Genomic DNA, 13,995 nt, shown 5'->3' with positions numbered 1-13,995 from the left:
GTCTCGGTGAGAAGAGGGCAGCGGCTGGAGCCATGCTGCCAGTGTGGGGCTGGGGAAGGCAGTGGCTTGGGCTTGGCTGGCCTTTGGGCGCTGAGGCAGCTGCTCCCAGCTCTCCTGCCTCCTGCTCCAGCTGCCCCAGTGCTCTGGCACAGGCCTTTGGCCTCTGGGCCCTGTGGCAGCAGGGTGGCATTTCACACACACGTCTTCCAAGCAGGCTGTAAGAATGTGGAGCCTGCATGAAAGGCTCGTGGAGCTCCTGCAGGAAAATGACAGCGACATGCTCAGGATGACCATGGTCCTCCTCAGCGGTTTGTTCCTGTGCAGTGGTGCCCCGATAGCCAGCCCCCTGGCCCTGCAGCTGGCTGAGGCGCTCCTGCCGCTCTTTGACAACGTAAGGCTCTGTGTCTCCAGCCACGGCCACCTGCTGCTGCCCGCACACTTTGTGCCCTGTGCATTTTCAGGCCTGTGCCCAGGTGGGCGTGAGGCAGCCAATGCTGAGGTCTTTCTTCCTTCCCTTCATACAGGATGATAGCCAGGTGCAGTTGTGCTCCATGTTCGTCTTCCGAGAGATGCTGCATCTTTTACCAGAAGGAGAAAGAAAGGCCCTGAAGTCACACGTGCGCCAGAGCCTGCTCCCTCTCTCCTTCCACTGCCACGACGAGAACCAGCGTGTGGCAGAGGTGAGGACTCAGCGGCTGCTGCTGGCCCCCTGTCAGGGGGCTGGGCTGCTTCCTGCTCTGGCGCCTGGCGGGCTGCAGCCTCCTCCTGGCCTTGGCACAGGGGCCTGTGCAGGTCCTGTGCCCTGGGCTGTGGTGCCATCTCTGTGTCTCTGCTGCTCTCCAGGCCTCGCGGGAAACGCTGCATTGTTCAGCCACATTCCTGTGCAGGAGGGATCTCCAACACATGCTGCGGCTGGATCAGACCTGGAGGTTCGGCGAGGGCCTGGTAAGGACGGCCCGCAAGCCCCAGCCTCAGGCTGGAGAAGCCCCCTGAGCGCACTGCTCAGTGTGTGCGGCGGGCAGCTGCGCCCCTGCCCAGGGCTGCAGCCAGGGCCGCCAGCGTGTGCCCCACACGCCGCTGCCTTCCCTGGGTCGTGTGGGCTCTGCTCCAGGCTCCTGCGGCCCTGAGCCGGGTGCCGATGGAGCCCGGCCCAGCTGGGCTGCAGGGCGGCTCCCCGGGTAGCAGCCGGCCCGCTGCCCCCTCCAGAGCCCGGCGCCAGCGGCTGCTGGCCGCCGGACAGAGCTCTGTGGGCAGGGGAGACCAGTGCTGGCCGCACGGAGCGCCCGGCCGAGGGGCAGAGCCTGCACCAAGTGCACCCTCCTGGCGCTCTCCGCAGCTGGCCGAGGACAGGAGCCGAGCGGCCGAGCACGTGCGCCATGCCCTGCAGTACCTGGAGAGCCCACAGGAGTCCCTGCGACAGGCGGCCATCAGGTTCATCGGTGAGCCACCAGCCTGGGCTGACCTTCCCTTCCCTTCCCTTCCCTTCCCTTCCCTTCCCTTCCCTTCCCTTCCCTTCCCTTCCCTTCCCTTCCCTTCCCTTCCCTTCCCTTCCCTTCCCTTCCCTTCCCTTCCCTTCCCTTCCCTTCCCTTCCCTTCCCTTCCCTTCCCTTCCCTTCCCTTCCCTTCCCTTCCCTTCCCTTCCCTTCCCTTCCCTTCCCTTCCCTTCCCTTCCCTTCCCTTCCCTTCCCTTCCCTTCCCTTCCCTTCCCTTCCCTTCCCTTCCCTTCCCTTCCCTTCCCTTCCCTTCCCTTCCCTTCCCTTCCCTTCCCTTCCCTTCCCTTCCCTTCCCTTCCCTTCCCTTCCCTTCCCCACCTTGGCCCGCCGCAGCTCGGCCCCAGCCCCAGCCACTGCCCCGGCCCTGGTGCCATCCGTGCCCTTCCCTGGGGAGCCCCGCCTGCCCTGGGCGCTGCTGCCGCCCTCTGACAGCCGTGCCCTGGGGCGGCAGCGAGCGGCAAGGGCCCGGCCCGAGCCCTGCCGGGGCCAGGAGGCCGTGTGGCCCCAGGGCTGGCAGCGCCGCTGGCAGGGAGCTGTGCCTCTGGCGCCGTGACAGGCTCTGTGTTCTCAGGGATGGCCGGGCAGCACCTCAGGGGCCACAAGCGAGAGCTCCGGCACATCTGTCAGGGTGAGTGGGGGCACAGGGCTGCCGGCCCCCGCTGCCGGGGGGAGCTGCAATCCTTGCCCCGCTGCTGCCGAGGGCTCTGCTCCCTGTGCGGAGCAGGGCTGGCGTGGCCGGAGCACACGTGCCGATTTCAGGCCCACGTGGGGCAATAGTGTCCGGCAGCTTCGGGCTGATCCCCTTGCTCCCTGCTCCCTCCTGGCCATGGCCAGAGCCGGCCGGCATGACCCTGGCATGGGGGGGGGTCTCCTCGGGTCCCTGCAGATCTGGGATCTGACCGTGGCTCTGTTCCCCTCTCTTGCAGTCCTTGAAGACAAGGCAGAGCACACCAGCCCTTGCACCAGAAGCCTGGCTCTTGAAACAGCCTTTGTCCTCCGGGCTATGGAGAGAGCTCCAGGCTCCATCCTGCAGAAGCTGCAAGATCGCTTTCTCAGGGCACGCAAGAAACGGCCTTGTGTCTGGGGCCACCACTGGCTGTGCTGCTGGAGCTCTGAGGAACGCTGATTTGAGAGGCTCTCTGCTAGGGCCATCTGAGCCAGGGGGGATTTTTCTTTTCTTTCAGATTTGTTTTTTTCCTTCTTTTTAGTTGTAATTTAGGCCACAAATATAGAATGTGTTCTAATACCCAGACTCCCAGGAGCTTTCTTTGGTGCCCAGTGTCGGCAGGGCAGTGGGAAAGAAAGGGAAAACGGGTCCTTGTGCCAAGCAAGCTGCCCAGGCATGCAGTTGCTGGCTGCATTGCTGAGGGCTCTGAGGTGCCTCTTGATCCGGCTCCTCTGGAGCTCCCTCGGGGCTGCGCCGCTGCCGGGCAGGTTGGTTGGGCTGGGGGAGACCCTGAGGGGAGCCTGAGGGGCAGCGGGAGGCCGTGAAGGGATGAGGTGCTGCGCAGGCCCTGACGGGACAAGGCGGTGGGAAGGCACGAGGGCCCTGTGGGAGAGAGTGGGGGGCAGGAGGCTCCAAGGGGACAGGAGTGGCTAGGAACACAGGCGGGTGGGAAGCCCTGAGGAATTGGGTGTCAGAGGCCATCAGCAGCCCTGTCACGAACCGTCCTTATTGACGGGTTTAGTGATGGTTCGTTTCCAAAGGATTTCTCAGTACAAAATACCAAGACGGAAAAGAGGGTTTGCAGTAACAATCAAAACAGTGTACTTTATTGAATGATTACAGCAAAAATGCGTGTGAGGTAAAAGAGGGAAAGCGGGGAAAGCATATGGAAAAGTAGGGGGGTAAAGAGAAAAGAGGAGGCTATAGCTACCGCCCGCGGAAGTGACGGGGTCCTTCGGGGTCCAGCCGAGGTTCCGTCAGTCGAGGAGTCGTTCCAAGCACGGGGAAGATCTTCGAATTGGACTGGCTAACCTGGGCGTTTTTATCCTATGGAGGATTGTGAAAGGGAGGGGGGGGGGGTAATAATGCAATAGTTTCAAATCAGCTGTGGGCAGAAGCCATTGTCTTCTTGGTCCAATGGTCCCAATAATCCCTACCCACAAGCAAACATCACAGTCTGTTCTGTTCCCCCCGCCAGTTCCCCCCAGGTTTCAGTCTCAATCCTTGGGAAGAAAAGGAGTTTTCTCTATGTGAGGGTTTCATGTCTCAGTCCTTGGAGAAGAGGCTTCTCCCATCTCAGTCAGTCAGTCACAGTGGTTGCAGAACAGATGAAGGGTCTTCTGTGGGGACCACCTAAAGGTTATTCCAGAAAGGAGTCCATCCAAGCTGGGAGGTAGGGAAATTCCAAGGCTTGTTGTTGCAAAACGGGTCAAGGTGCTCCTTTGCACAATTACTTGGCAGGGTGGGAGTTACATCTCGGCCTTGTATGCTTGGCAGACTTTCGTCAAACCCGGGTATCAAACAGGATCTTTCAGTGGTCTCAGTTTCTGTCCTTTTTCATGGAGAAAATAATGAGACAAATGAGAGAAATTTCGGACAGACTATCACACGACCCAGTGGCTCATGGTTTTCTTCATTCAGGTTTCTGGAAATTCTCTGTAGTTTGTTTTCAGGCCTCACTCGTAGGTAGCATGCCTCGGAAAATGGAGACGGGGGAAGAGAGAGAAAGGAAAAGGAGGAAAAAGGAAAAATAGAGAGAGAAAAAGAAGGGAAACAATTGTACAAATATAATTAGTGTTGATTCAAACAACATTGTTGCAAATATAATTAGTAATGTTTCAAACAATATTATTTCTCAAATAATCAAAACAAATAATAAATAATTAAAGTAAAAACAATAAACAAAATCATAAACAAATATCAATTTTAAATTAATCTTTCAAACTAATATCAATCACAACAGCATCATTTTTTTTATAATGATTTTCAAATGGGTAATTAATCAAAATGATATCAATTTCATCTGACAATTTTCAAATGGTTAATACAAATCACGAATATTCAAAGCAAAAGCGATAAACAAATCATAATACAAATATTAATTTTAAAAAATTTCTTGATACAATCTGCTAAAAATTATAAATGATTTCTACTAGATTATAAGTTAAAAATCAAGGATTATTCTGAAACACATGTACTCAATTTATAATTGCTTTGTGTCAAATGCCTTGGGGGTATCCACAGTGTAGAGGATATCAGCTAAGTTGTGTGCATTGAATATGGAGGTCAATCTAGTTAGCCGTTTCATCATCCTCAAATTCATGATGAATAGAACCACTGTGCTCGGCATCTTTCTTCACTCTTTCCATGACACGGTGTATCTGTGTCACGTTGTGATGAACAGTCACCAGGGTTTTTTGTCCATTTCTCTTAATCTTCTCCAGGATCTCAACCAGGTCTTGATGGAGCAGCAGTTGTCTCACCAAAGTGAGGTTCATCCCAATGGGAGTAGGCATCAGCTTGTGAATCAATGTGTAGTTAGATTGCAATAGGTAATGAGAGGTGACTGGAGCTTCATAAGAGAAATCACATCTTATGATCTTAGTAAAGTTACAAGCACAAAAATTTGAATGATTTTTAGCATTTACTATTACATCTTCTACAAATACAAAATCACAAGCAGTTCTAAAGCATGCACATCTATTGCCTATGTATATCAGGACTGTTTCAGAAGCTTCATTAGGATGAATTTCAAAGTGGCAGATATTTTGCTCAGTGTCTAAACAAATGTCTTGAGCTATGATTGCATTGCTTTCACAGATGAACCTTTTGTTGTTCCCAAACAATACAAGATTCCAAATTCACAGTTTGCCATTTTTCCCCAATGCAGCGGGCCCATTCTCTATGCTCAGAAGGATAGAGAACAGCTCCGCTGTGGTTCAGCCCTAATTCAATAACAGGAAAAACCAAATGTCCAGAGGCATTGCGTATGGTTACCACAAAAGCAGTGGCTGTATTTGAAATGGGGTCATAGGTAAAATTCACCAGGTTCCACCAGGATTGGAATTCTCTTCCAAAGTCAGTGGCACTGTCCCAGATTATTTTTTGAATTTCAGTGGGAAAAGTGCCTTCTTCACCTTCTCTTATAATTGAGGCAGCAAATGACTACATCTACAATTGTGCTTGGATACAGCTGAGAGCCAATGAAACGTTGTTTTGTGTAGCACCAAGTGCATCAATTACCAATTTGTAATCATTTACATTTACTTTCTCCTAATTTGGCAAAATGTTTGATAGCAACCACTGATTCTTAAAGCCAATAAAAACGACTGCAGTGGTTGCTGTAATTTGGTCAAATCTCTAGTTGTGACAGCCAATATATTTAAGTTCAATTAATTTACATGCTATGTGTAATATCATCACCTGGTGTTACCATAAAAGGGAAGGGAAAACATTATTTTTGTTGTCCAGAGCTGGTGTTGTCATGGTTTATCAGGTCTTCATGTCCCTCGGAGTTCTTCTGTAAAAGTAAACACAACAGACTCTGCCACGAAGAGGCAGAAAATGTTAGAAGGATGGAATTGTCAGAGAGGTTTTGAACACCAGTGGTACTTCCCCTACAGTAGGGGGGGGTCCATCAAAACCACGTTGTCCAGGGTAATGTGCTGGGTTCTTGAAATCATCCGGTCCCTGTAGTGAAGGAATTGTGCTTGGAGCTGTTGGGCAAAAAGCAGTGATTTTGGGACACCCATTTACCTCCCATCTATAGTAAGAGGTGTGAGGAGTCCATTTAATCTTTTCACTTTTTGCCCAATCCTGCACACCTTTGACAGTAAAGTCAGAAACATTATCAGATTGAATTTCCTGTGGTTTTAGGAAAATTCCAAACCAACCTTGCATTGCTTTAACAGTATTATCTCTGGTAGCTCTTTTAAATGCATCAGCCTGGACCAACTCAAATATAAACATAGCATAGGACTCAGTGTTAATGCAAACAAGAAAATAACTCTGTCCCTCAAGTTGGAAAATACTCCCAACAGTTAACAGTTCCTCAGCCTGAGCACTGCCTTCTCCCTCTCTGTTAGCAGAAGTGGGGGAGAGAGGAGGGGTTGCTTTAATCACAGAGGCAAGTTTATTTTGGCTGCTCCCCAAGCTCTCAGTTTCTTGGATCACCAGGTTCTCCTCCACCTCCCTGAGAGCCAAGCCAACCACAAACAACCCCCCTTCCCAGGTAGAGTACCTTTTCTCAGTATCTTTGAAACCACGGGAATAAAAACCAACAGGCTTTGTCAGACCCTCAGGACCCCGCTGCCATATATGAACAGATAGCTGTGAGGAGGCAAACTTCCACTCCACCTGAAAGGGATCTGTAGCATGTATAGGGTCCAGTGCTTGGTGAGCTGTTACTTCAAAAATCAGCAATTGCAATGCTTCCTTCTGGGAAGACGTCCAATCCCATTTTATCTCTTTTCCCAGCAAGCCATAAAGGGGAACAAATGGGTCATTCTGGTTACTAAGAAGTTTCTCTGGTCTTTCTATAGGTGACACAGCTACTATGGTCTTTTGAGGGAAAATTTCTGCAGGTTTAAGTGTTCCTGGAAGCCCTTGAATTAAAGAGGTCATAATTTCAGGCTTTACAGGTGACTGCATTGGTGACTCAAAACTAGGAATTAATTTCTTTTCATGGATCATTTGCAGGCTTTGTGAATGTTTTCCTGGAGATGGTCGGGGGTACCGACCAAAGGGTCTCTCCTTTCCAAGGGGTTGAGCCCCTCTGCCCAATAAGCTGTGTGCTGATTTAGGGACCATGGGATACGTCTGTCTCCCGTTGCTAAGAACACCCCATGTCCCCAGCACCTACCGGCTTCTTGTTCTGACAAAAGAATCTGATCTCCCCCAGTGAGAGACACTTGACACACGTATTCTGTTTCGGATTTGTGGGGGAGAAGCCTGTACTGCTCTGCAAGTTTTAATTCAGTAGCAGTGTATGGGATTTCTTTAGTGGTTATGTGTGGGTCAAGATCTTCATTACTGATATAGTTGCATTCTGTTTTAATTACAGGTTTTATGCTATTGTAACAACAGTGTTTCCCGCAATTTTTCATCAGAGCTAATTCTGTTTGAGGGCAATTTTGATTAATGAGAGGAGTTTCCTTCTCCTCTGCCTCTTTTGAGTAATCAGCATTATGTGAATTTTTAACATGTTCTTCTCTCAAGGCAGCCCGTAATAACTTATTTTTATTTCTTTCTTCATCTAATTGTTTTTGCAAGATTTCAACTAGGTTTTGGAGGGAGTCTATCTTCCCCACTTCTTCACTTAAAGCAAGTTTCTATGGCTGCTGTGAGGCAAGCTCCCAAAACTGAGCAAAGGATAGTTTTATTTCTGCCTAGCTTGAGCTTAGTTTCATGTTGCAGAGAGCATACTCTGTCTATGATGTTTTCTAAATTAAACCAATTGTTTTCTGCCCATTTCTCTCTGCCAGGTGATGGTTTTGCATTGTATCTAGCTAGTAATGCATAAAAATCAGTTTTTATCTTTGGATTTAAGTATTCACTCATTGTGTGGAGGAGATTCAGTGAGTTTGTGTAATTGCACTACCCTTATGCTATGTTTCCCTTCACTAACTTCTCTGAATAGCCAAAGGAGCTGATCTGTTTGGGAGGCACTGCTTAGTTTCTTCAGGAGCCCCTTCTCTCCCAAACGGTCTCAAATACATACAAATACAACAAAAACATTTTCCCCCCTATTGCACTGAGAGATCTTTGGTGAAATCCCAGAGGCAGAGTCCAGATGGAGTCTGCCAACCAGGATCCTTTCCGTGACGCCAATTTAATGTCACGAACCGTCCTTATTGACAGATTTCATGATGATTCATTTCCAAAGGATTTCTCAGTACAAAATACCAACATGGCAAAGAGGGTTTACAGTAACAATCAAAACAGTGTACTTTATTGAATGATTACAGCAAAAATGCGTGTGAGGGAAAAGAGGGAAAGCAGGGAAAGCATATGGAAAAGTAGGGGGGTAAAGAGAAAAGAGGAGGCTATAGCTACCGCCCGTGGAAGTGACGGGGTCCTTTGGGGTCCAGCCGAGGTTCCATCAGTCGAGGAGTCGTTCCAAGCGCGGGGAAGATCTTCGAATTGGACTAGCTAACCTGGGGGATTTTATCCTATGGAGGATTGTGAAAGAGGGGGGGGGAAATAATGCAATAGTTTCCTTCTTGGTCCAATGGTCCCAATAATCCCTACCTGCAAGCAAACATCACAGTCTGTTCTGTTCTCCCCGCCAGTTCCCCCCAGGTTTCAGTCTCAATCCTTGGGAAGAAAAGGAGTTTCCTTTATGTGAGGGTTTCATGTCTCAGTCTTTGGAGAAGAGGCTTCTCCCATCTCCATCAGTCAGTCACAGTGGTTGCAGAACAGATGAAGGGTCATCTCTGGGGACCACCTAAAGGTTATTCCAGAAAAGAGTCCATCCAAGCTAAGAGGTAGGGAAATTCCAAGGCTTGTTGTTGCAAAACGGGCCAAGGTGCTCCTTTGCACAATCACTTGGCAGGCTGGGAGTTTCGTCTCGGCCTTGTAAGCTTGGCAGACTTTCGTCAACCCCGGAAATCAAACAGGATCTTTCAGTGGTCTCAGTTTCTGACCTTTTTCATGGAGAAAATAATGAGACAAATCAGAGGAATTTTGGACAGACTACCACACCCTGCCATCACCAAATCTCCAAAATATCAGAGTAAGTCCCCTTAACACTAATTTGCTATTTAAGAGGGGATCATTTATTCAGGCCTGAGGTCTAGTGAGGGATAACTCCTAACCTGATGTGGACATGTAATTCTACCAGTGTGTTGCTTATTTAGAGTTGCTAAATGTCTATTACAATTTACCCATTACCATAAAAGCCACCCCAAGTTCCCAGTTTCAGTCCTCTTTTTTCTATCACTGAATTCTTGAGCCAGATGTCTTCTTCTCTTCCAACCATCCTTCCTGGGGAAGCAGCCCCTGCATGCCTTGTTCCTGTGCTAAAAGTGCACAGGCAGGGTAAAAATGGAATTAACCCTTTTGGTATCAAGGCCAAGGCTTTGTGTGGGCAGGCAGAGGCAGGCAGGAGGCAGAGCTGTCAGCAAAGGAAGGGGCCAGCCAGGTGGGGCAGCCGGGGGATGCCGACAGCCTGCAGGGACAGAGGCCGGGGCAGGGACACCGTAGGACAGCCTGGGCTGCACAGGGCACAGGGATGGGCAGCAGCTGCAAGGCCCTGACAGAGCCAACTCCTGCAGCACTTTGGCCATGGCTGCTGGCCCTGGGGCCACGAGGGGACAGGTGACCCTTGCAGGCCTGGGGCCTCATTGCCTCCTTGTCCCTGCTCAGCAGCCTGGCAGGGGCCACCCCACGGTCCTGCCCTTGGCATTGCACATCCCCACATCCCAGTGCCCATCCTGGGAAGAGCCCTGAGCAAGGAGGGAGGGACAGGATCTGCCTGGCCAGGGGCTGGGGCTCAGGCCTTGGCCCTTTGCATTCCTGAAACACATCCCCACCATTTCCCTCATCCAACCCCTGGCACTCAGAGCAGCTGAGGAATGGAGTCACATCCAGGGCTGTCCCCAGGGCTCAGGACTGGGGCCAGGTCAGTTCAATCTCTTTATTGCTCATCTGCACAAGGCCATTGAGGGCACTCTCAGTCAGTTCCCAGGTGAGTCCAAGCTGGGTGAGAGTGTGGCTGTGCTGGAAGGCAGGAAGCTCTGCAGAGGGATCTGGACAGGCTGGAGCCGTGGGCCCAGGACAATGGGATGAGGTTCACCAAGACCAAGGGCTGGCTCCTGCCCTGGGCTCACAACCACCCCAAATCCCTGACTGCCCTGCCCCTGATCCCCACAGCCTGTCCTGTTTCCTTCATCCCTGCATTGCCAGGGACTTTCTGGGACAAGGGAGCTCTGCTCTGGGGATGGAGGGAGGTCCAAGTGCCACCACTGGAGTGGGAACCACAACTCATCAGGTTTGTGTCCTTTGGGGGTCAGGAACTGGTGGGACTCAGAGGCACAGAAAGTTTCTCTTCATGGCCAACAGACCATGGTTGAACAGGACACAATTTGATAACAATCACGCTCTTCCCTGAGCCGTGTGCAACGTCCCAGCAGCATCTGATGAGTGCACCATCCACAGATGATTTCCATACTAAAATTAATTATAGACAAACATGGTTTTGCAATAGATATGAACACAATTAAGTTCTTGTATCAGGATGCCCGTCCTGAGTGGAGGCAAAACAGCTCCAACAATTCCTGATTTGCAAAGCTGTCAGTGGTGGATGGAGAAGGAAGGTCAGGCTGCTTTTGATGTTGAGGAAATGCTGAAACCAGCCTGACTCATTTCATCTCCTCCTGTCCTGGCTGCTCTCCCCTCTTTCCCCTTCCACCCATTGGCTTTTGTCTCCCACCAGGCTCCCCAGTGAAGAGCCTGGCTCTGTGTTCTCCATCCCCTCCTCGCTGGCACTGCCAGGCTGGGATGAGGAGCCCCTCAGCCTTCCCTGCTCTGGGCTGGACAAGCCCAGCTCCCTCAGCCTCTGCTCACAGCCCAAGGGCTCCAGCTGTCGCTGTAGGACACGAAAGAACGCACACACGCACCGCTCTCTATGTGAGAAAGAAAAGAGAGCGTTTATTCTCTGACTCCATAATTTATAGTTTTACAAAAGTGACAGTAGATTGGAGGGTGACAGTGCCACCTCTCCACAGACACTGGCTTAACCAGCAGTCTGTCAACAATGTCTGTTTTCACAAGAATATAAACTATAAGTTGTTTACAGAAAAGTGTGTAAGAAAGTTCTTTACAAAAATGTCAATATCAGAAAGCTTTTCTAGAAATCTCAAAAACCCAGAGTGACATCCAGCCCCACCTTGCAGGCCCTTCCCAGACCCCGCTCCAGCTGCCAGACATCTTTCCTGCCCTGGGGAACCCAACCCAGGCCACAGTGACCTGGAGAATCCATGTCCTTGGTGTCCTGATCACACAGCCCAGCCCCTTGTGCCCATGTCAGGTTCTGGGGTGGATCCTGTGGAACATCCTTTGGTGGAGGCTGTGGCTCCAGGTGGGCTGGGGGGATCCTGGGGGAAAGGGACCTTACTGGGCATGGACAGCCTTGGACTTGTGGGGAGAAACTGTGAGGGGGATTTGGGGTGGAGTGACCAACACAGTGACCTCACACAGCCCTGCTGAGATGTCCCACAGCCCCCCTGTGATGTCACAGCCTGCTCTGTGATGTCACAGCCCATTCTCTAATGTCACAGAGCTGGTCTGATGTCACAGAAGAGACTGTGATGTCATAGTCTGCTCTGTGATTTCAGACCTCTGCACTGTGATGTCACAGCTTGCTCTGTGATGTCACAGCCCATTCTCTAATGACATTCACAGCTGGTCTCTGATGTCACACCAGACTGTGATGTCATAGTCTGCACTGTGATGTCAGACCTCTGCCCTGAGATGTCACAGCCTTCTCTGTGATGTCACAGAGGCAGTCTATGATGCCATGGCTGCTCGATGACCTCACATAACCCACTCTGTGATGTCATAGCCCAGTCTGTGACCTCATGTTACCCGATGATCCATTGTCTCCACCAGGTGAGCTGACACCTGGAGCTTGTTCTCCAAACCCCAGGCCTATGGAAACCACACAATTCCCATGGTGTGAGAAGGGGAACTGGAAGTTCACCAGCCTCAGAGTCCTGCCAGCTCAGCCAGGCCCACTGGAACACTGGGGTCCACAAACACCAGGGACCACCAGAGAGACCCCCAGGACAGAAGGACATGGGTAAAGGGGAGGGGAAATATGTTAATGATTTTGGGGAAATGATTATCACATGTGTGAAAAAGAATAGAAAATCACCAAATTTGCAGATGACACCAAGCTGGGTGTGAGTGTGGATCTGCCGGAGGGTAGGAGGGCTCTGCACAGGGCCCTGGACAGGCTGGATCCAGGGCCCAAATCCAACAAGGTGAGGTTTAACAAGTCCAAGTGCTGGATCCTGCACTTTGGCCACAACAACCCCTGCAGCACTACAGACTGGGGACAGAGTGGCTGGACAGCAGCCAGGCAGAAAGGGACCTGCAGGGACTGAGGGACAGCAGGCTGGACATGAGCCAGCAGTGTGCCCAGGTGGCCAAGAAGGCCAATGGCTCCTGGCCTGGATCAGGAATGGTGTGGCCAGGAGGGGCAGGGGAGTGATTCTTCCCCTGTGCTCAGCACTGGCTGGGCAGCACCTCGAGAGCTGTGTCCAGTTCTGGCCCCCCAATTTAGGAAGGACATGGAGGGGCTGGAGCGTGTCCAGAGAAGGGCAACAAAGCTGGGGAGGGGTCTGGAGCACAAGTCCTGTTCAGAGTGGCTGAGGGAGCTGGGGTTGTTTATCCTGGAGAAGGGGAGGCTCAGGGGGGACAAGGCAGTGTCAGGGCACAGGTTGGACTTGAGGATCTCCATGGCCTTTTCCAACCTTGCTGATCCTGGGATTCTCTGAAACCACCCTTGGAGCAGTGGCGGGATGAGCCCTGGGCCTCCTCTTGAGAAGCTGCAGCAGCCCAGGTCCCTCAGCTTCTCCTGCCAGCCCCAAAGCCCATCCTGTCAGTCCTGCAGAGCCTCTGCAGCCCCTCTGCATTGCCCAGAACAGGGAGCCCCAGAGCCAGACACAGCAGCCCAGATGTGCCCCCCTGGCCTGTGGTGCCTCTGGCAGGGGAGCAGCACGAGGCACTGCAGGAGCCTGCAGACAATTCCTGCAGCACTTGTAGGATGATCCTGCTGCCCAAGGGCCGTTCCCATGGTGCCAAGTCAGGAACTGCAATGGGGAGTGGGGCCAGAGAGGAAAGGGCAAACAGGGATGGGCTGTTTGCAGGGCAGGGAACAGGGGTGGGCAATAGGAGGAAATCTGTAGCAGGAAGAGTAAGGAAAGCAAAGGTGAAGCAAAGGAAATGCTCAGGGCAGTTTGGGGGTGGCTGCCAGGCAGCTCTGGCTCTGAGCAGCAGCGTCTGCAGTGGGACAGGAAACTCCCAGCTGATGGGAGCAAACTTTCTGGCTGACTGCAGAGGCCAGGACAAAGCTGAGTGGTTTCCCTGCTGTCCCCCAGCCCTGCCTGGCCCCAGGGCTGATGGCATTTGTGCTCCCTCAGGTTCATGTGCCCACATCAACAGCGTGGGGCTGCTCCCCCTGCTCTGTGCAATGCAAACAGGGGCTCCTGAGCCAGGTCTGCCGTGTCTGTGCCTGCAAGGATAGGGCACCTGGGTGAACTGGGGGAGAGGCCAGGGCTGCCAAGGGGGATGTTGTTGGCAGCTCCATGAAGATGCTCTGGGATGCTGTCCTGGGCTGTCCATCGCACTGGGGATGGATCAGCCCCTGCTCTGCTGCTCCTTCCTCTGCTGGTCCTTCCTCCTTCTGCCCCAGGGCCCTTGCAGAGTCCCAGCCATGTTGTTTGCCCCCAGCCTGCCCACGGCCACCCTGGGGCTGCTCTCAGGGCTTTTCTGAGCTGAGCATTGGCCTGGGCGTGTTCTTGAGAGAGCCTGGGCAAGGGGTCTGGAGCCCCC

The sequence above is a fragment of the Fringilla coelebs genome (genome assembly GCF_963513975.1).
Source record: "Fringilla coelebs genome assembly, contig: SCAFFOLD_64, whole genome shotgun sequence".
In the NCBI taxonomy this organism is placed as follows: Eukaryota; Metazoa; Chordata; class Aves; order Passeriformes; family Fringillidae; genus Fringilla; species Fringilla coelebs.
This window is presented reverse-complemented; position numbering follows the sequence as displayed.